The sequence below is a fragment of the Schistocerca nitens genome, chromosome 5 (genome assembly GCF_023898315.1).
Source record: "Schistocerca nitens isolate TAMUIC-IGC-003100 chromosome 5, iqSchNite1.1, whole genome shotgun sequence".
Lineage (NCBI taxonomy): Eukaryota > Metazoa > Arthropoda > Insecta > Orthoptera > Acrididae > Schistocerca > Schistocerca nitens.
In genome coordinates, this window is record NC_064618.1 from 475,719,763 (window position 1) to 475,743,297 (window position 23,535).

Here is a 23,535-nt window from a genome sequence, read left to right on the forward strand (position 1 = left end):
TCTCCCCACCCAGAATCCCATTTTCCTGCGGTTCCCCGTTAATTTTTATATTTATTTTTAATAATTTCTACTACTCTCGCGATTACGTTTAGGCGCCAAGGAAACTTATACGAGAATACTTCGCCATTTTGACATCCTGTGTGTGTTACATCATTGGGTACGGCATGACGTCACTGCTCAAGGCTAACGCGTGGAGTCGCACGCTGGAATTTCCCCCAAATTCGTATAGAAACGAGTACTACTGTCTCCCAAATGTGGTCGAATACAAATAATAATAATTGGATGAGGCTGCAGCAATAAGGACTGATTAATTATTCTCATTTAATTGAATCAGAGAAGTTAAAAAAACTGTAGGCATGTACTCACATACATTATCTGCATTTTTGTTTCTGTTTTCCCTTCATTCTACTCACTTAAATATTGATATTCTGGTTACAAATTCACATAATTTTTATAAGTACTTTCTTCTCTGAAGTCGTTTGCTTTATCTGAAATTTCTACGATTCATTAACATAAGAGTGTGTGCTGGTGTTTCTAGTCCAGTAGCCCGTTTTGGTTCAGTCAAAAAAACTTGTCAGTAAATTATTGGGCGTAAAATGAAGCAGATAACATCAGCTCATCAGTATTTTTTTATTTCTGATTCAATGTAGAATTGCACTTTTCTGGCTGGTGCATGTCGAGACCGTAGGGAATTGGTATCTTGCAGCTGCAGCAGATGAAATCGACAGAGGTGCAATGACAACACAAGCAATAATTAACGTCAGTCATAGATAAAACATGCACAATAAAAAAGTGATAAACTGGTTTTATGAAACCCAGAATAGGTTATGGTCTTGAAATTTTTATTGACAGGAAAAGATGATTTCCTACTTAAAAGATGATTTCCTACTTACTCCCTAAGACTTAATAGGGAAGCTTTATTTAAAAGAGCGCACAACTAAATTTTGTATCTATAAGTGCAAAATTTTTCATTGCTGTCTGCATATTGACTCAACACCAAATACTGAAAAACGTCTTGATCAATCTAATTGAAAACTGTCATATTGCTGTGAAGCAAAACGTCAGTTTTGGCCAATCTTCTAATGTGGCATTAATCTAAAAGCGTATTACTTTAGTATGTTATAAACTTTGTTTGAAATGAACTGGTATTTGCTATTGTTAGAAAAAGACTCTATTTATGTGATGAAAGGAAAAGAATAAAAGATGCAGTATGACATGCACAACAGGTTTTCATGAAAAGTAACACAGTACGTGAGAACTGGAGGGACATTAATAATCACGACCGGCACATTGTCTAAAATTATTTATCACTTCACGCTCTTTTAATTCAAGACTAGTTAGGGGGGTGGGGGGTGTAATCATTCGTGACCTTTACTGTGTTCTTCGGAGAGTCAGGTTAGGCATTTGTTCGAGCGGAGCAGTGAATCAGGTAAGAGTAATGTTGATAACCCAGGCTGTTGGAGGTTAATTAACACAGAGTGCCCTGTTTGCTCAGCTGATACTTGTCGTCTTATGCACGGACAGTGCTGCTGACTAGAGTAACGAGAACACATCTTATTTCACGCTCGTAAACGCCTTTTATGACTTGACAGTACTGGTTTTTAATAATATGCGAACCACAGCGCAGTAGACGGGCGAGGATAGCCCAAAGCAGTATTGTTTGCTAAGATTTATATTCTGTTCGTCAATAGAGAGAGAAAAAAATAATTGAATGCTCCTCAATTTATTGTGCCCTCATTGACATGACGTGAAAAGTGAAACGAATTTGGTATCATCGTTTCGAAGCGCGCCTAGGAAATATGCAGTGAGGTGCTGGAAATTTGTGGTCAGATTTAACTGCAATTTATTAATTAGCAGTAGAGGTAGAGTTTTGCGTCAGGAGCTGCTATTTCTTACAGCGGAAACTTTTATGAAGATCAAATGATCTCGCTTTCTTTATGGCCGCAATTATTCTATCGATTAATTCACTTTAAATATAGATGTGTGACGGAGTGTTATCAACTAGTCCACAATAGTAAGAGGAGGCTGGGATTCCCGTAACGATGCCTCCAACAAAAGTAATTCTTACCGTGGTCGTACCCAGATTTAATCTTATCCGCATGGAAACCAGTCACCATATAATTTCAACTGAATATGTTTAATTTTCTGATCCCTATATTCTTCGAAATGCCAAAAAGTATTCGTGCAGTACAAACACAACCAGATTGTTACAGCTGAGAATAACTCCCTTGGCGCTTAAATGCAAAATGCTGTGTAAGCTTGCTACACATTTATTTAACTGTACAACGTTTCACCATTTAAAATTAATACTGGCGAACCAGGTAAGTAATGGAATTATTAAGTATTGTAGCTTGCTGCTGGGGATCTGGGTCTCAATAAAAAATAAGTCACTTGCAAAAGAGGATTGAAAACTTATAGTACAAATTAAGTTTTAATTTTAAAGGCAGTGTGTAAACTGTCAGCCTTACTGTGGTGTGATCAGTCAATTTTGCACGATGCTTTCAGTTTATACTACTTGAGAAATTTGATTTCTTGAAGAAAAATGTCTCTACTTCTCCACGTATTTAGAAAATGCAGATTTCTTCAATGACCTCAACCCTTGGATGCATAACAGTATTCCTCTGAACCTGACAACTTTTAATTTTATAATAACCGTTCTAAAGTTATTTACTTTAATTTATACTACTTGTAATAATTGTAAATGCAATTACATTTCCTTAGGAAAACTTTATTAGATAAAGTCACATTAATTATTTTTCTTTACAGGCTTTGTAATCCTACACGTCTACTTCACGATGAGTTACTTTTGGACTCCTTGGCGGAAGAACCCTCTTTCAAATAGTTCATTTATCTTTGGTCTGAATGGCATGATTTGTTGGCAAGATCATTGGAAACAATTACGGAAGTGTATGTTTTTTTTAGCCAAAATAGTTTCAGGTGTGCAGTTGTTAAGTCTCATAAACGGAATAATAACGCGAGATACTTTTATCCTTTAGCTGCAAAATGAATTATATATTATCTGTTAGAATTAAGCGGACATCATTTGAAGTCAGTACAAGTGATCAAAATTTAGGATCCAAAATTTGTGAACGGCTTGAAGAAGAAGCTCTGTTATATCGGGAAGAATACAGCGATTCAGACACTGTTGGTCTTCGTGTCAAGTGAACAAGTTCTGATTTCTTTATCGGTCGTGAAGGATTCAGTGGAGTAAAACACCGTTATCATGCAGTAAAATTCAAGTATACAATATCATGAAAATTCCCCTGTTCTAATAAGAGGTTCTGTAACTGACACTCCTAAGAACGCTTTGATTTATTTTATAACGACTGTTAGAGGGCAGAGTTCATTGTACCAGTTAAGACTGTAAACGTATTGATAGTACCAAGGGAATCAACTGGGTGAATGTTCGTCTGGGGAAACGAATGCATTTATTAGACTTCGGCTTGTAGCTGGTGTAGACAGAAACTGGGGTGTGTATCAGTAAGAGAGCTATATCCGTATAACTTCACCAATCCTGCTAACTTGGCCACATTTCCACTTAACATGTTTGAAGATATCGAAGGGGTCTGATGACAAACGGACCAGACAGACCAGGAGCAAGAGTGACAACATGGGGCCGATTCGCTATGCTTAGGAAGTTTTCATAGAAAACTTACGACAAAGGATGACCTCGATTAAAGTTTAACTATCGATAAAGAGCTTGTCCTCTTTAGAAGCCATTGCAAGTTTATTCAGCGTATTTCCAGCGAACAACGGAAATATGGACTGAAAATATTCTGGTTTTGCGATGCTTTGACTTCATACGCTCTAGTTTGTTTGGTTCATACTTGAAAAATACCTAATCACATTAAATACGAACCATTGTTGCTTCTGATGCAGTAATTGCACTAACACATACATTGGAAGGAACTTCAACAAATGTAACAATGAATATTTTTTTTTCACAGGTGTTCCACTATTTGAAGAAACACTGCAGGAAGGTGAGAACTTTTAACATTGCAGCGCTTTAGCAATCGTGAATAATTTAATGATTATAAATAATCCTCCTCGATAGCCTCTTTAGGCAGTTTGTAGTTTTAGTGTGCTCCGAAGAAGGCGTGGCTATCCGCGCCGAAACCTAGGCCTACAGCCGGTTTCTCTTTAGATAGTTTGTAGTTTTAGTGTGTTTCGAAGAAAGCGTGGTTATCCGCGCCGAAACCTAGGTCAACATCCGGTTTCTATTTGCAATCAAGGCGGATTCTTTATAATCAATAAACTGCAGGAAGGGTTACAGCAATGGGATCCTTGAGACAAAACAAACAGAAATTATAGTTTACACGTCCAGGGAAGTTTTATTCTCATCATTTGCTTTTTAAATACAATTTGACAGTTGTAAGACACGTTTCAAAAAAGAACTAAAGAGTAATAGTACAAAATTCTCTGCACAACAATGCCACAATAGATGAAGGACATAAAAACATGTCAGTGATAATTCTATTCTATAGCAAAACTAAATAAGGAGTTGATTCTCTTGACCAGAAGGCACGGCCGGCCGGAGTGGAAGTGCGATTCTAGGGGCTACAGTCTGGAGCCGAGCGACCGCCGGTCGCAGGTTCGAATCCTGCGTCGGGCATGGATGTGTGTGGTGTCCTTAGGTCAGATAGGTTTAAGTAGGTCTAAGTTCTAGGGGACTGATGACCTCAGAAGTTAAGTCTCATAGTGCCCAAAGCCATTTGAACCAAGCCAGAAGGCACGAACATACACATGCAAGAGACAGCCAAATAGATGGCCTTTTGTCTTATGGGCAACTGTATTGGCTTTATCCGCTGTAAACACTGTATTTTGTTGTGACAGTAACATACCAAGTACAGAAGAATTTTCGTCAAGGAATGAGGGCAAGGCCGTCTCATGGAGAAGAGCTTCAACAATTTATACCTCCAAAAGAATTTTCTACAATCCGTGGCACGTTGTAGAGTTACAGCTGAAGATTTTTGAAACTGGAGGATCATCAAAAAGATGACTCATTCTGTGTTGATATCGATTAGACAGAAAACGTCGTCGCACCGGCAGCAAATGTACAAAAACTGTTTGCGAAGAACGTAGTCTAATTATTCGTGTAGAACATTCTCTTAATTAGCAGAATTTGTCCTGTGAGACCAGTACATTTTTGTTTAATCTCAGAAAACTTACAATTTAATTTTTGATACTGTATTTCATATACTGAAATGAGGGTTACAGTATCATAAAAATGCATTCTCATTCATTGTGTCTCACCAAATCCGTCCGGATTCCATAATTTTGTTATAATAAATAACTTTTTGTATTTGTTATAAGACTGAATTTTTGCAGGTCCAGCAACTAATGAATCCAAGGGTTAAGAAAGATGGTTCCCACTATAACTGTAATTGCAGTAGTTTCTTCCCTCACAGGTGTTGTCTAGTTAATTTTGAAGTGATTATCTGTGAGGAAATACGCAGAAGTAGTGAACCATTCTACAGGATGGCGTGTTCAAGTGAAAATTTCACACCTACATTCCATACTAATATTACGCTTATTAATCAATCTAAAAAAAGACTACGATCTTTAGTTATTTTCATGCACACTGGATTCCCGCCCTGTGGTAATCATATGTAATCCACTTCAATTTCATGTCGGCAATACTCAGTTCTAACTGGAAGTGCTTTTTCATTTAACATCCATTACTTTCTCGTTTCCAGTATACTGTATAATTTTTGTTAGAGATCTCATATTTAGTTTCTACTGCATGTGCTCATATGCCTTCCTCCATGACTGCTCACTTCGTCGGTCAAAGTGGTTACCACAATTCATCGACGGACTCTGACTCTGATTCTTCTTTATGCATTTCATCACTTACCTACATTTTTGTTCTGTTATATTCGAAACTGTTCAGTATTTAACCCTACAGACATAAATGATTTAATATTGCTAGCGTACAAAAGCTGATCACTCATAAATTAAATTAAAATACAGATGTTTTTGCTAGGTCCACTTTGGAAGTTGATTTTGTAGTGGTGCTACTTGTTAACTGCAACTTTAAAAGTTAATTTAGTAATGACAGACTTATTACTCTGTCTAGCATAGAAGTCAATTTATGTTAATTATTTTCTATAAACGATTCGATTTGATTCCGTCATTTTCAATTAATAAATTAAAGGATTAGACGTGCCAGCCGTAGAAATGTAATTAAAGTCGATTATTTTAATTCATTATGCCGAACTAAGCAGCTTCTCTGAATTAACTCAGTATTTTGTTTCAGATTTCCTCCCGGTATCTCTTTATGTGTACGCTATGTCTCTCTAAGTTCCCTTATGTTTCCTGAACTATTTTAGTTAAGCTTATCAGTAAAATGGTGTCTGTGAAATGTGGTTGTAAATTGCTTTCCACGTTGAATGTTTTCTTAATGATTGCCAATTTCTGTCAAGTCTCCGTTAATTTCTTTTAGCCACTTGTTGCAGTTTCTCATCGATAAGGCAGGTTGAAAATTTTCTTTGTGAGCCTTTTGTCCATTCTATGTAGGTAATCGCAAGAGATGTTTCAGGCTCACAGATAACTGTTTATCATTTTGCTGAGATTTTTTTTCTTGTTTTTTTTTCTTTTGTCATGTATAGAATCTACCATTAGTTACTTCAGTTATCATGAGATGCATTAAGAGCTTCTGTTTGAATGTTTTAACAGCTTGTAAGACGCCAACAGAATTAGCAAACCTTTTGGCTGCAAAAGTGGTCTGTGACAGCTGAACCGACAGAGAGACAGATCGCTCCCGACAAACCCAGATGCACAAATGATTCTGACGTGCATTGAACTAACCGATGTGAATAGAAAGACTCTTGTGAGTGAGTGCCGAACATAGTTTCTTACAAATAGCCTTGAATATTTTATAACAAAAGGGGTATTGAATTTAACAACTGAATTAAAAATCTTGGCATAATTTCATGCCAACTTACTACAATCATTGCTCGTAGGCCACTATTTAGTCAAGAAAGCAATAGTTATTGGTTAAAGGGAGCAATAAATTACAAAGAGAGAGGAAGTACCAATTTTCAACATCGCCACAAACTTAAATCGGAAGTAGACCGGTTTGACAATGTGAACAAGGAACAAATGGGACAGGAACGATCATCGTCTCAACAGACCATTCTCGAAAATGCATAACTGCGGACTGGTGTGCAGTGATTGATTAACCAGATCGTCTCAGGCAGTCATACGAAATCATCATGTAAGAGATAGAGACCGCTCAGTCATGGATGAGCCCTCGAATCTCTGATCAGTAGTTAAACCACGTAAGCTGATCAAGTGTAGATGCAACATACCTAAAAACGCGTAATTGTCTTCCTTTCCACTTAACCTACGCTATTCGCACCATAGTCGATGAGTCGGAGCGTCGAGTCATGCATACTCTGGAGTATCCTGCCAGCTGCTAATCACTGAGTCATCTTGTGATTGGTTGACCCTCAGCAATACAATTGCAACCTCCGCCGACCAGAACGTCCATTCCTCGGCGTCTTCGATACCCGAGTGTCTTCTTATGCTTCTTCGTCCGGAGTGTCACTTCCAAGTTCTCCTCCAGAGTGTATGAGAAATTCTGTCTTTCCTCCCAGCCCTGAAGAAACCCGGCCCAGAGGAATATCAGCGTGGCTGCATCCGGTGTATTCACGACCCCTCGTTCCATGCCGGCGCCGTTCCAGACAATCCAAGACCCCTGAATTGGCTACCTGAATTCCAGCGTGTAGGGGGACTTTGAATTTCGCCGAGCTACAATCGTTCCCTCAGATAAAAAATATCCCGTCGCAGCGGTATGAGCGCTCGACGGCAGAGAAACTACTAAAATTGTAACTCTTTTTTTTTGTTTTCTATCCGTTTCAATTGTCTCTTGTTAGCCGAAGCTTCAGGCAGACGTGATCTGATGAAGACGTAAAAAAAAAAAAAAATACTTATTAGCTAGTCTTCATCTGATTTTAATGTGTAGACATATTGTGGAAGTTGTTAAGAAATTCGGAGGATGGAAGCAGCAAAGTAAATTAAATTGCATACAGTATCAAGATGATTTTAATTGGTATAAATTAGTGATTCCTGGACGATTGCAAGATTTCGGAGCAGACTTTTCACGCAGAAATGAAGGAGATTTTTGAAGACCTGGACGCCACATGAAAGAAGACAAGTTAACCTGGTAAAGGATCAACTCTTATCTACGTTATTTCCCCCTGTCAGTTACATTTTGTTATTCTCTGTTCTTTTTCAATACTTTTTTGTAGTGGAAATTGGTTTAACTTTTGCTCAAAAACGCCACAAGGACCACCCCAACAATAGCTTTTCTGTAATACGAAGTCCGATTTGCTTTTCATTCTTTCCCTTTTTTCACGGTCATTTACGATTTTAAAACCCCCTTTTTATTCACGATTTCTTCCCACATTTTCAACCTTTTCCTTTTCTTTTCTTCTCATTTTCTTTTTTTTATTAACCACTACAAGCGTCTAGGCTACTGCCCCTACTACCAGCTGACCAGTACTAAGAAGCTGTCTATTCCGACTTACCAGTCGAAACCGCGTCAACCTCATACAGCGTAACGACTACAGGACATGCAAATAACTACAGAGATAGAGGGAAATTAATTGAAATGTTAGGGGCTGGATTTTCATAATCACTGATGTTACTCACAGTACCAGCACCAGATATTCATCTACAAGTACAAACATTACACGAATTTCGATAAAATGAATCAAAAGCGAAGAAGGGTTATAGGACAGATGCACATAATTAAATATCTATATCGTTGACGTCATTTTTGTAGAATTCTGGAACATTTTAGTGCCCACGAACGAAAATCTCCTCCGTAAAAATCAACATGAATTCCGCAAATAGAGGTCTTGCGAAAATCAAATCGCTCTATTCCTCCATGAGATCCACAGCCCTGTAGCCAACGGTGCTCCGGTCAATACCGATTTCCTTGACTTCAGGAAGGCATTTGACACCATCCCCAACTGCCGTTTGGTGAAAAAAAAAACGAGCTTATTCAGTATCGGACCGGATTTTTGACTGAAATCGAGACTTCCTTGCAGTGATTTCTCCCTCAAATGTATTAGTTGAATCAGATTGATTGCTATTCGGAGCCTCAAATAGCCATTCTCCCAACACCGATAAGCCTCTTTTGTGTCGCCAGCCTCACTATGATGGGTTCATCCCGTGAGACAAGGGGAATTATTCTAAACGGGACTCATTGGCCTATATGATAGTCGCGAAAACCGAGCGTCCTTTCAAAAGACCCCCGAAAAGTAGTGAAAGACATTTAGCAATTTATAAACGTAGCCTAACATCAAACAAAGATTACGGTGACCACTGAAAAACGAATGACGGCATATAGGACATGTAACACTTACAGGTGGTGAGACTAACTGTTAAAGGGGCTTGGCAACAGATCAAATGAGCCATCACAAACTCAACACGTCGCTCTTAACGAAACAAAATATACGGATGTAAAGATAATTTCCGGAGTACCGCAAGAAGTGTGACAGAATCTTTACTGTTTACAGTGCAGATATAAAATCTAGTAAAAAACGTCGGGCGCTTTTTAAGACTGTTTGCAGATGATGCGATTGACTATAAGAAATTATCAATGCCAGAAAACGGTACCTATTTGCAGAATGGCCTGCAGATGACTGGTAAATGATCCAGGCTCTGTCTCTTGACCCTGACCGTAAATAAGTGCAACATGTTTTGGAAAAGCATATGTAAGACTGTGATTTACAGAAAGAATCTTAAGGAGATGTAACTCATTCACGATGGAAATGGCTTATAGAGGGCTTGTTCGACTCATTCTTGAGTACTGTTCATCAACCTGGTATCCTTAACAGGTAAGACTGATGGAAGAGGTAGAGAAGATCCAGCGAAGAGGCACGCTTTCGTCAGGGAGGGTTTAGTCGGCGCGAGAGGGTACAGAGATGCTCGAGGCGTTGTGCAAAGCAAAGAGGCTTACTATTCAATTTAGAGCGAGCACTTTCCGGGAAGAGTCAGACAAGATATTACTTTCGCCTACATGTCTCTCGCGAAATGATCACTATGAGAAAACGAGAAATTAGAACAGATACGGAGGCTTACTGACAATTGCTCTTCGAACGCGCCATTCGCGAGTAGAACATGGAGGGCAGGATAAGTTAGTCGTAACAGAAGTACCCTTCGCTACATACCGTTAGGCCGCTTGCGTAATATTAATCTGGGTGTAGATGTAGAAATACGAGGCACGACAGTCTGCCACTTGACTGACGTGGTTTAAGCTGCGTTACCGTGTCGTAATTTCTTTTGTCATATCGATTTTTTTTGTATCCTTTTCGAGTGAGCTTATTGTTTTTTTGTAATTGCTGCAGTTCTTTCTTTGTTAGGTCCTGATTTGACTCCGCCAGTTCAGTAATTTTTCATAATACCTGAATTTGTCTGATCAGAAGATTTGGCCTAATTTTAGAACTGAAGGTTGACTGTTGAATCTTGATCTGATTATTTCCGTGTAATGCGTCTTTCAATACGAAATTTGAAGCATCGTATATTTTGCTACTAAGCCAGGAAATTTATCTAAAAATTTGATTACTTCTTGTGTGTTTTAGGTGACGATAGCAAGATGTGTTTTGAGCTACGAATGGAGTCATTGTAGCTACAGTTTAAAATACGATTCCACAGAACTTAACATCTGTCGACCACACACTAATATCAGAGAGAATAATTAATATACCTAATGCATTAACAATTATCTCAGGGATATTTTTCTGCTATTTATTACTATGAGACCTAGGAAAAAGTTGACAAGAGGCTTTTTACGTAAGTGCTGTAGCCCGTATGACTACCATGTGATGAGCGGATGGCGCCCTGGGCCTAGAGCCCTGGTAGGCGGTACGCCGCGAGCGGAGTTGTTTCAGACCGAGGTGTCTACAAGCATAATCACTGATCATTTCTTAGATCTTCATTTTACAGTGAAAGAAGAGTAACACGTATCGTTGTAAAAGATTTTATAAAAATTCTTAGACGAATGTACCTCACTGCAGTCATTGCACTGTCCTAAAATTTTTCATCTCACTTTTTTGAGAATGGAAGACGTACAGCAAATCGTCAACGCAACAGCATTTAATGTAATGTTGGAGGCATGAACTTGTGCTTGGAAAGGGGAGAGGAAACGATATTTTGAACCTTTGGATAACGACAAATGAATTCAAATGTGAGGAACACTGCAAGGACATAAAGTGCTACGAAAATTATTTGAGAATGGACAAACAAAATTTTCCGATTTTGCTTATGAATGTAGTCCTTCATATTGGCGAACTACATAACCGTTTAAGGAGCGCCATTTCTGCTAAACATAATTTCAAGGGTACGCTAAGAAACAGCCTACGCATGGAAATGATTTCTTGAGGGAAATGAATAGCGGCTGTGAACCAATGGATAAAAGGCTATTGTTGCTTGCCGTTTCTCAGCTAACGCTTGACTTCATAAGCCACTTAATTTCTGCCTCGCGCAAACGTTTCTGGCGCCGCTGAAAACTGCAGCTGTTTTCTTAAGACTCCACTAAGCGCCTCTTTCGGTTATCTTAATCCGCCTGCACTGCATTATGCAGCATTTTTTCCTCCTCATACTGAGAAATTAGCGTTGTGCTAGTAGCGACACACGAAGTAAACCTCAGTGTCATTGCACTAGTAGTAGTATCGTAATTGTTCACAGAAGCACTAAGTATAAGGTGCCAAATTTTCGTAAAAGGTACGATCATGAGCTAACTTTCACCAAAATTTTTATTAAATACGATTTATCTTTCGTAAGATTTTGAAAAATTTATAAATTACTGTGCTGATAAACCTGTACGTTATTTGATTTTCAAACAGCTGAGCAAAACTGAATGTACTTAGACGTTACTCTCTTTACTTATTCTGATCATCACTCAAACTGACACACAATATTTTTAGCGCAACGCAATCTGACTTTCAAAAATCCCGACATAAGAATGGCCCTGACTAACAATAACCTATACCTTTCATGAATCACTTACCTCACAAAAATCTACGTTACTTGAACTACTGCAATACAGCGAGCACCACTACTGCCAGCTAAATAACAGATTCTAACTACTGAAGGCACTAACTACTGATAGGCATAGTTAGCAAATGAAAGATTTTCGCAGAGAACAAACGATGTATTTACCTTAATAATGTTCAAAAGTCATCACATATATATATATATATATATATATATATATATATATATATATATATATATATATAGTTCATGATATCCAGTATTATAAATTTACTCTTTCTGATGGACACACGACTAGATCGTCCGCTCTCAAAATTCTGCCATCTCTCTCCCCACATCCACCACTGCTGGCGGCTCACCAACTGCGCAACGCAATGCACTGTTCACATCCAACTGCCCAACACTACAATAGCGGATATTTCAACAATGCCAACCAGCCTCAGACTGCACACAGCACAGTCAGTGATTTCATTCAGAGCGCTACGTGGTGTTACCAACATAAAAACCTAAACAGCCTACTTACAGATTCTAACACATATTTTAAAAAAGGGCTTTTAAGACGAACGTATTCAAAGATACACTAACGGAAAAAAATTGCAACACCAAAATCAACTACATCTATATCTACATGGATACTCTGCAAATGACATTTAAATGCCTTGCAGAGGGTAATTAAATTTCGAGATTTAATAGGAAACGTATTTAAGTGATTATCGTAGCAAGATCGTAGGTTAATGTAAGTGCGATATCTGCCGTTGCAAGTGTGAAATGCTGTTACACTAATAACCGGTGTTACCGCCATAAATGGATGCGTGCAAATGTCCATGCATTTTGTTGTGCAGCTACTGGGTGTCATTTGTCCGATGGATTTCCATGCCTGTTGCACTTGGTCGATCAATACAGGGACGGTTAATGCCGTTCGTGGATGACGCTGGAGATGTCGTCCGATGATGTCCCATATGTGCTCCACTGGGGACAGATGTGGAAATCATGCAGATCAAGGCAACATGTTGTCACTCTGCACCCAGTAAAGCTTGTTGGGTTACAACAGCGATATGGGGGCAAAAGTAATCGTGTTGGAAAACACTCCCTGTAATGCTGTTCATGAATGGCAGCATAACAGGTCGAATCACTAGATTGACACACAACTCTGCACTCAGTGTGCGTGGAGTAGTCACGAGAGTCGTTCTTCTATCATAGGAAATCGCGGCCCAGACTCTTAACTCCAGGCTTGGATCCAGTGTGCCTAGCACGCAGGCAGCTTGGTTCAGCCCCTGAACTGGCCTCCTTCTAACCAACACACGGCTGTCATGAAGCCAAACCAGATTTCAACAACAGACCTCCACCCCGCCCTCGAATGAGCTCTCGCTTGACACCACTGAAGTCGCAAATGGGTTATTCTTGGGTTGTATAACCATGAAAAAGTTATAAGACAACTAGAGAGCGTAACCCAAAAACTTCTTAAGTGCCAAGAAGTTGTTTAGGAGCTATATTTAAAAAATAGTTACTACAGGAGTTTTCATTTTAACCGGGCGTCTGGCTTACCGTGCTGGAAGTAGTCGATTTGTAACAGTTAGTTGTATCACTATGGTGACAACTGCTGCTTAAATTGCTGCTGCAGACACAGTACGTTGCTACAGAGACATACGGCAAACAAGATGGTCTTCCCTCTCGGTATTGCCACGTGACGTCCGGAGTCCGGTCTTCTTGCGACCGTACATTCTCGCAACCGCTGCTGCCAGCAATCATGTACAGTGGCTATAGTCCGGCCAAGACTTCCTGTAGCATTGCAGATGGAACATCCAGATTCTCGTAGCCCTATTACGCTACGCTTCAAACTCAGTGATGGCCTGTTTGTCGCCTTAAAGACGTCATTGACTAACATCAACTCATCACGTCCAGTTTCAAAAGTTAGCAACGCCCACATCCGTTACAGCGTGTATTTAAAGCAATCCTGATTTGCATCCTCATAGTGGCACTCCCAGCGCCACCATGGAATGCATTATCAGAAAAGGATAGGCACATCGGACAACAAAATGAAGTCTATTTGGGATATTGTGAAGGAAGACACTGGTAGAACCAGAGATGAAGAGGAGCACATAGCATTGAGATCAAATGATACACAGGTAACATACGTGTGCAGTGTTGCTGAACTTTTCGACAAACGTTTCCTAATTGTTGCTGAAAACATGTGGTTGTCAGGTTCAGCCTTGTCGTGGTTGGAACTCAGCTCTTCGTTATGTGTCCAGAGAAGACGTTAACTGCACATTTAATGACCGAGTTTCAAGTGTGGGATTTACTGTTCAGCTCGACTACTTTTGTCTTTTGAATAAGGTTTTTGAAATCACACCTTTTGTAGTTAATCATTATAATGAATTACGTGTTATTCAATTGTATTACAGACGGTATTGGGTGGGGCATACTCCAGTTTGTGAACTGAAAAAGTTTACATTGTTGTATCGTGGTTGGGAAGGAAAAGTAGTAAATTGGTGGAATGAATGACTTCGTGATGGGTTTAAAGAGGCTTAGTATTTTTATGGTTCTCCAGGAGTAGGAAAAAGTACTTTGATTGAAGATATTATTGATTACGCAAAAAATTCTGCAAATGTGTTTATTCCTTTACCATTTGATTTGGCATTTGAAGAGCTATCTGAGTATCATAAGGTCATATTTTTTGAGAATATGATTGGGGTTTGTGGGAAAGGAATATCTTAGCCAAATCACTACAGATAACTACAATAATATGAGTATGATCCTCACAACATTAGTAGAAATTATGTCCACCATAAAATGCTTAAAAATAAAAAATTTCTAGAGGGCATCATAATATGTCAACAAATTTTATTAAACTGTATGCCTCTGAGTATAGTAATATTTTAAGTTATTTGTGTAACCGGTATTTTATCAGTGGAATATTTGCTGAATCGTTGAAATATGCTGATGTTAAGTCTTGTATAAGACAGGATATAAAGAAATACCGATAAACTTCCGTCCAATTTTACTTTTGCCTGCATTGTCCAAGTCACAGTTCAGATTTCTAAAGGATACTGAGAGGGCTAGCTACACATACAGCTAGAATGTACTTAATTAATTAGACAATACATTACAGGCTACTGGTATATTTTGTGAACTGTTGAAGGCAGTTGACTGTGTAAATCACAATAGCTTTATAAGTAAATTAGAATACTATGGTGTAACGTAAGATGTTGCATAATGTTTCATGTACTATATTTGTGAGAGAAAAGAAACGATGTCAATAGGATAGAGACATGAATTAAGCTATCAGGCAACATTCAACTGAGAACCAATGACATTTGTTGTCCCTCAAGGTTCCATCTTAGGGCTCTTACTTTCTCACCTGTAAATCAGTGACCTTTCACTAATAATATTACCAGATGCTAAGTTTGTTTTGTTTGCAGGTGATCCAAAGATTGCAATAAATAGTAAAGCAAGTATAGCCTTAGAAAGCGCGGCTAATGAAGTTTTCGTGAACATTGATAAACGTTTCGTAGCCAATTCTCTGTCACTGAACCTTGAAAAAACATACTATAGGTAGCTCACGATTTGCGACAGGTTTCCTGCCAGTATACGCCTAAAATATGACGACAAGCAGATAGAAGAAGTTGGTAGTGTAAAATTCTTGGGATTACAGATTGATAATAAATGTAACTGAGAGAAGCATACCACAGAACTGCTGAAACGCCTAAACAACTCTCTGTTTTCTGTGCGACTGTTGTCCAACATAAGTAACGTAAAAATAAAAAAAAAGTTTGCGTACTATGCTTACTTTATTTCCATGATGCCATAAGGGATTATTTTCTGTAGTAACTCATGAAGTCAAGCCAAATTTTTCTGAATAAAAAAAGTGCTATATGAATTATTTATTGTGTGAATTCAAGAACGTTCTGTAGAGGGCTGTACTAACTGCTGCATCATTCTTTAATGAAATTTGTCACTAAAATATATATTCTTTTCTTAAACCAAGAGCTTAGTTAGTGGATTCAATATTAGAAATAAAAATAACTTTCATAAACATTCAAAGTCACTTTCTTTGGTTCACAAAGGTGTCCACTATTCAGCAATACACATTTTGAATAACAAGTCAGCAGGCATTAAAAGTTTAAGTAATAATGAAATTCAGTTTGAGAAGAGTCTAAAGGATTTATTGGTGGCCAACTCCTCCTACTCCGTTGACGAATTTTTCATCAGAACCGATAGATGCGTGTATGTTACTAATATTATCGCATAAAGTAATTCGTACAATCTGATTTCTGTACAAATTTTGTGCTGTAATGCGATCACTGTTAATCAGTACTGTAAAATGTTTTCGTATAAATTTTTTTTTAATTTGATCATGTGTGGTTACAATAGTCAAAATTATCATATGTGCCTATGTGTATTGAGCATTTTATGTTATGAAAAGGAAAGTTGCCACTCAGTACATAGCGGAGATGCTGAGTCGTAGATAGGCACAACAAAAAGCTTTCGGCCAACAAGGCCTTTGTCAAATATAGACGATAGACACACACAGACACACACACACACACACACACACACACACACACGCGCGCGCGCGCGCGCGCAAACGCAACTCACATACACATGACTGCAGTCGTGGCTTCAGCTGCCAGAGACTGCAGTCATGTGTGTGTGTGGGTGAGTTGCATTTGCATGAGTGTGTACATGTGTCTGTCGTCTATTTTTGACAAAAGACTTGTCAGCCGAAAGCCTGTCTGTGATAGGCTTTTTGTTGTGCCTATCAGCGACTCAGCATCTCCGCTATATGGAGAGTGGCAACTTTCCTTCTCATAATACTGTTACATTCCATCCGGGATGTTCCATTGTTGAATATTTAAGTTTTATATCCTTTTAAATTCAAAGGTGCTTAAAATTTTATTTTTTCTTTGACCGATTTCATATCCACAAGGGCAACTCCATTTGGGATCTGTGGAAGGTACATTAGCATATCTGTTCTTGTTTTGTAAATATTTATCGTGTATTCTTGTTTTCTGACATGTTCCACGTCCCAGAGGCTCTCGCTATGGCTCAATTGGAATGAAAAGTAGATCCAATTTAATCTAAATTGGAGCAAAATTGAACAGACATCATCCTTCGGCGGTAAAAACACGCCTACCAACTTTCATTTACATCACACAACTTCTTCCTTGTTTGTACCCTTTTTTTCGGTCAGTGTATTTTACAGTGTATCGTGGGGCACACTCCCGTCGCGTCACAAACTCTTCACATCAAGCCTACTGGCAGATACGTCACCGAGCAGCAGTATGACTCCCTCTTTTCACGTGTGGCAATCAATCCTCTGACTGATCTGATGCTGCCCGCCACAATCTCCTCGCCTGCGCCAACCGCCTCATCACAAAGCAGCTCTTACACCCACCGTTTCCAATTGCTTGTTGGATGTATTTCGATCTTTGTCTCCACTTAGAGTTCTTATCCCCTAGCTCCCTGTAATACCACGGAAGTTTAATATTAATGTCACTACACATTCGCTACCATCCTATTCGTTCCTCTTCTCAAAGTTTTCGGCGTGTTTCTTTCTGCGTTTATTTTACGGTGAACCTCCACATTTCACATTTCTTATTTTATCAGTCCAGTTAGTTTTGAAATCTTCTGATAGCACCACAGCCCAAATGCTTCGTTTCTCTTTATCTCTCTCTCTCTCTCTCTCTCTCTTTCTCTCTTTTTTTTGCCGTTTTACCACTGTCCATCCTTCAATTTTGTACAATATTGTGCTCGAAACGTCCACCCTCAGAAGGTCCTTCCTCCGATAATAGTAGACTTCTTTTGAGCAGGAATGCCCAGTTAGTGCTAATTTGCTTTTTATGCCTCCTTTCTTCGTCCGTCATACATTATTTTGTCTCCAAGGTAGCAGAATTCCTTCGCTTATTCTACTTTGGTTCCCAGTTTTGTTGTTAATTTTATCACTAATCTCGTTCCTGTTACTCTTCATCACTTTCGTCCTTCTTTGGCACACACTCTGTCCATACCCTGTGCTCAGTAGCCTGTTCCTTCTGTTCAGCATTTTCTGCAATTTCTCCTCACAATTATTGAGTACAACATTTGCATCCCCGAATATTGCGGCTGATATTCCTCCATCCTGAATTTTAGCTAAACTTCTGAGTCTATCTTTTGTTTCCGACGATTGCTTCCCTGAAGCACAGACTGAACAGTTGAGGAGGAAGCCAGAATCTTTGAATTACACATGTTTTAATCCGAACACATCATTCTTGGACTGCCAGTCTTGTGGACCCTTCTTGGTTTTTAAAATTGTTGAATATTTCCCGCTATTCCCTATAGTTTACACGTATTTTTTTCAGAATTTCGAACATCTTGCACCATTTTACATTGTTGAACGTTTTTTGGTCCCCCTACTATTGTGGATTTTTCTTAGGTATTGCTTCAATTAAGAAACGCAACATCAGAATTGTCTCTCTGGTGCCTTTGCTAAATCAAACCAGGTCGTCATATAACACACCTTCAATTTTATTTTCCTTTCTTATGTTTATAATTTATATCAGTAACTTTGATGCATGTGCTGTTAAGTTGACAGCACGATAGTTTCCCCACTTATCAGCCCTGATATCGTTGGAACTGTGTCAATGATATTTTCCCTTAAGTCGGATCGTATCTCTCTAATCTCATTCTGCACAGATTCAGTCGTAACACGACGTCCTGTGGCTGCCCAAAAAGCATTATTCAACATGGTGGCGTTGCTGTCAGGGTTTCTCCAACCATAATCCGTAGGTAGCGGTCATCCACTGCAGCAGTAAACCTTGGGCGGTCTGAGCGAGGCATGTCCTCGACGATTGCTCTCTCTCTCTCTGTACCTCCTCCATGTCCGAACAACATCGGTTTGGTTCCTCCGAGACGCCTTGACACTTACGTTGTTGAGAGACCTTCCTGGCACAAAGTAGCAATGCAGACGCGGTCGAACCACGGTATTGACCGTCTAGGCATGGTTGAACTACAGACAACACGAGCCGGTGCCTCCTTCCTGGTGGAATGACTGGAACTGATCGGCTGTCGGAGCCCCTCCGTCTGACAGGTGCTGCTCATGCATGGTTGTTTACATCCTTGGGTCGGTTTACTGACATCTCTGAAAAGTCAAATGGACTGTGTCTGTGATACAATATCTACATTCAGCGTCTATATTCAAGAGTTTTGGGAACCGGGGTGATGCTAAACTTTTTTTGATGTGTGTAGAAAAATCTTTAATTCATTGCGCAGGTCCCACCTGAAGTGAGTCCTTCGCAATGGGGTTAAAATTAGGTTACCTAAATACCTCAAGAGCATATATTAACAGATTATTTCTCAAAGCTCTACATAAAGTCGTCGTTACACTTTGAAACTACAGGATGTCCCACCGATACGCTCCACGCTCAAGGTTCATGTAACAACGAGCTAATTAAAAACAATTGATAACAATGACGTTAAAAAGATGTTTATAAGACGTACTGGAAGTGGTGACCATGGGCATTCAAGCATTGCTGACTTAGTGTGATGACGTTTCCAGCAACACGATGTAGTCTGCCCCTTAAATAAAAATCTTATGACAATAAGTCCAGAGACCTTGGAGGGCAGAGGCTCCCACTGACAAGTCCTCCTTCATGGAACACGTAAGTGGGGCGGCCCATGCTTTGGTTGGATGTGTGAGTGGTTGTACCATATTGTTGGAATACTGAATACAGCCCCTCCTCATTTGTTAGTTGTGCACATAAGCAGTAAAAGGTCTCTAGATATCTGTCAGTGTTTAACGTGTAATTGAAAAATATTTGGCCAATAATACACATACCGGACATAGCATACCAAACACCTATCTTCTCTGAGTGGAGAGGTACTTCATGCAGAAAATGTTGGTTGCCCTGCGACCAGTATCTGCAGTTCTGGAGTTTAACAAACCTGGCAAATGAAACCCGGCGTCATCTGAGATGAAGAAAAGCAAGGGTCTCGGGTAACAGTTAGCAGTTGATGTAAACAGCCACTTACAATAACGGACTCTTGTTTTTCCCGGTCCTCCAATTTCAGCTCTTACACGACACTCACACTTTTAATTTCACATCTTTTAATACACGTTGACACGCTGTACGAGATGCACCAGTCCGCTGGTATAAAGTTCCTTACCGACTAGCGGGGATTTCTCGAATCGTCAATGCGAATTTTGTCTGTAGTTTCAAGAGTCCTCCCTGTCGGTCGCCTGTTGCTCTGCACAGTCTGAACGGATCCTAGAATCTCCAGTTCTTGTACAGATGTTCAACAGTGCTGGTCGTGGGGATTTCCGTACCAGGACACTCCTCTTGAAACATTTCTTTACATTCCTTGATGCAACAAGTGTTTATACAACACTCCACAATATCAATTCCCTGTTCTAATTCAGATTACGCTATTTTTGTAACAACTCCACGATACTAGTTTCTCACAACTGGCACACGAACACACAGATGCACTCAATTTTCCGATAAAATGTAGTGTACCCGACATTCGAGACAGTGTAGCTCTTCAGAAGTGATTCGAATATCGTTGATTAACCAGTGTACCCTGTCCCCTTTTAATACCTTTCCATAGAAGATCTGATTCAAATGGTCGTACAAAAAAAGACGAAAATGTGTAAATGCTGATGCCATAGTATAGTATTCAATGTTATTACTACAAATATTTTATCTGTTTCGTGTATCATAATTGCAGAACAAAAAATGGTTCAAATGGCTCTGAGCACTAGGGACTTAACTTTTGAGGTCATCAGTCCCCTAGAACTTAGAACTACTTAAACCTAAGTAACCTAAGGACATCACACACATCCATGCCCAAGGCAGGATTCGAACCTGCGACCGTAGCGGCCACGCGGTTCCAGACTGTAGCGCCTAGAACCGCACGGCATAATTGCAGAACAATCAGGCGTCCTAAAAACATGCAAGCGACTAACACTTTGTTTTCACTTATGAAGTTTCATTCCGTCCAGTACGAAAATGGAGTAGTGTGTCTCACTGAAACTTGCAACGCAGCCAACAGGCTGCTAGACATGTAGCAACTACGAGCTGTAAATCGAGTTACGCAGATTTCCGCGGATAGGCGCTTCCATCGTGCGGTTGTGGGAAAACAGTTGATAGGGAAGTGCGAGGGGGTTCATCGCAGCGTATAAGCGTCGCTGCTCTCCGAACCGCGAACACGATTACCATAAAGCAAGAAGATAAGCGGAAGACGGGAATGCTCTCAGGAAGTTAGAGTGGAGGAGATTGCGGCGTGGCGTCGGTTCTTAAAAGGCGCGCCGTACAATGACCCCCGATACCCGCCAGCCTGCCGACCGTGGGGAGAGGCGCCGGCGCTATCCGTCACCGCGTAACGACCGCGCGGCTAACGAGCCGCGAAAGCTCGGCCGCCGCAGATTCTGCCCGCGGGCGGCCCGGGCCGCGGAAACAGTTAAGCGCAACTTCCAGTAACGAGGCAGTCTGAGGGCGAACTGCGGGGCTCCTTCACTTGAGCGTTCCCCCGTCTCTGCCTACCACTTTTTGTGTTCCCTCGGGTACAGTTGGACAGCATATTTCTGGGCACGTTTTTCTGGCAATTGATAAACCGGAAGGTCTCAAATAGATTACACAGTGAGGTCACAAAAGTCATGGTGAAACGGTACAATAGTTTCCACTCTACAAGCAGCAGGTTTCGCTGCTCGCTCGCACCGGGAAACAGAAACAGAGGCGGCTCCGCAGCCAGTTTTATTACACGACGCGGCCGGCCGCGGGTGCAACAGAACCCATGTGGACGGGTAGAGAGAAATCTGTCAGGCTTTATAATACGTATTTATATGTGTCGTGTATTATGCATTTCTTGTACGTGGACGTGAATCTGCACATGAACTTTCCTAATCCTCCTCACACCTTTCCGTAAAGCGAGGCCAAATCTTTGTTGGGAAGTAGTTCTGTAGTACAGTAGTGACAACCTTACTCCTGGCTAGGGGATCAGAGAGACAGCACAGGCGGGTAAAAGTCAAAGACTTTCCAGTGTCACAAGATTTGGGGTGGAGAGGTTGGTCACGGCCAAGTGGTTCGACCACCCCCTCCACCGGGGCCCAGGAAGACCTCCGGGTGTCCGCCATATTCGAGAAGTGAGAAAGAAGACGGATAAGTGAGCAGACGTGCCGTCAGTGCGTCTGTCTCAATGGTCACGCATGGAAGAAAGGTATTTGAATATTTGACTAATTCTTTTATTTCCAGCTTCGGATTGTGCAAGGTAATGAATGTGCCTGTTTAATTCCGGAAATTTGACCCCCTGTGTTTGCCCGTTATCCTCACATAGTGAATGTCCTATGTAAAATATTGGGAGACATTGGTGGTATACATTTGGCCAACGCAATTCCCTCTTACCCTTAGAAATGTGCGTGCGGATTAGTATATAATATACCCGAACTATAAGTTGTAAAATTGTAATATCTGTATACTGAAACAATTGCTGCTATCGCTGTAAAGTCCAGTGATAATGTTTAAAATAAATAGGTAATCAACTGTCATCAATCTTTAACATACCTTAAAAATGACAAAGAAGTCAAGTTAAGGGAATTTATTTAAAATAAAAACTATAGAATGCAGGGACCCACACATCAGCGTGTGAGCCCTCCAACCCCTTGCCTTGTATCGTACAGAAAGGACACGCTCTCTACGTAGCGCTCTCAAGCTCCTCTCCCCAGTTATCCGTTGCGCAATTTTGATTCAGGGCTTCACGACCTCAACTTTCATCTGGCGTCCATAGGCAAGGAGGTAAGACGGTAAACGTTCAATGGGAAACCTCCTAATATCGTGTCGGATCTCCTTTTGACCTGAGTAGCACAGCAACTCGACGTGGAATGCACTCAACAAGTCTTTCGAAGTCCGCTGCAGAAATATTCAGCGACGCTGCCTCTACAGCAGTCCGTATAAACGAAACTGTCCGCGGCGGAGGATTTTGTGCACCAACTAACGTCTCGATTATGTCCCACAAGTGTTCGATAGAATTCATGTCGGGTGATCTCAGTGGCCAAATTACTCACTCAAACTGTTCATAATGTTCTTCAAACCGATCGCGAAAAATTGTGGCCTGCTTACGTGACATCGTTGTTTGGGAACATGAAAGGCTGAAAATTGTCTCGAAGTAGCCGAACATAATCATTTACAGTCAACTTCGATTCAGTAGGACCGGAGGACCTGGTACATTCTAAGTAAAGCCGGCCGGTGTGTCCGTGCGGTTGTAGACGCTTCGGTCTGGAACCGCGTGACCGCTACGGTCGCAGGTTCGAATCCTGCCTCGGGCATGGTTGTGTGTGATGTCCTTAGGTTAGTCAAGTTTAAGTAGTTCTAAGTTCTAGGGGACTGATGACCACAGATGTTAAGTCCCATAGTGCTCAGAGCCATATGAACCATTTGAACATTGTAAGTAAACAAAGCCCACCCCGCTGTGGAGCCACCAACAGCTTGCACAGTGCTTTGTTGATAACTTGTGCCCGTGGCTTCGTATGGGTCTGCGCCACACTAGAATCCTACCATGAGC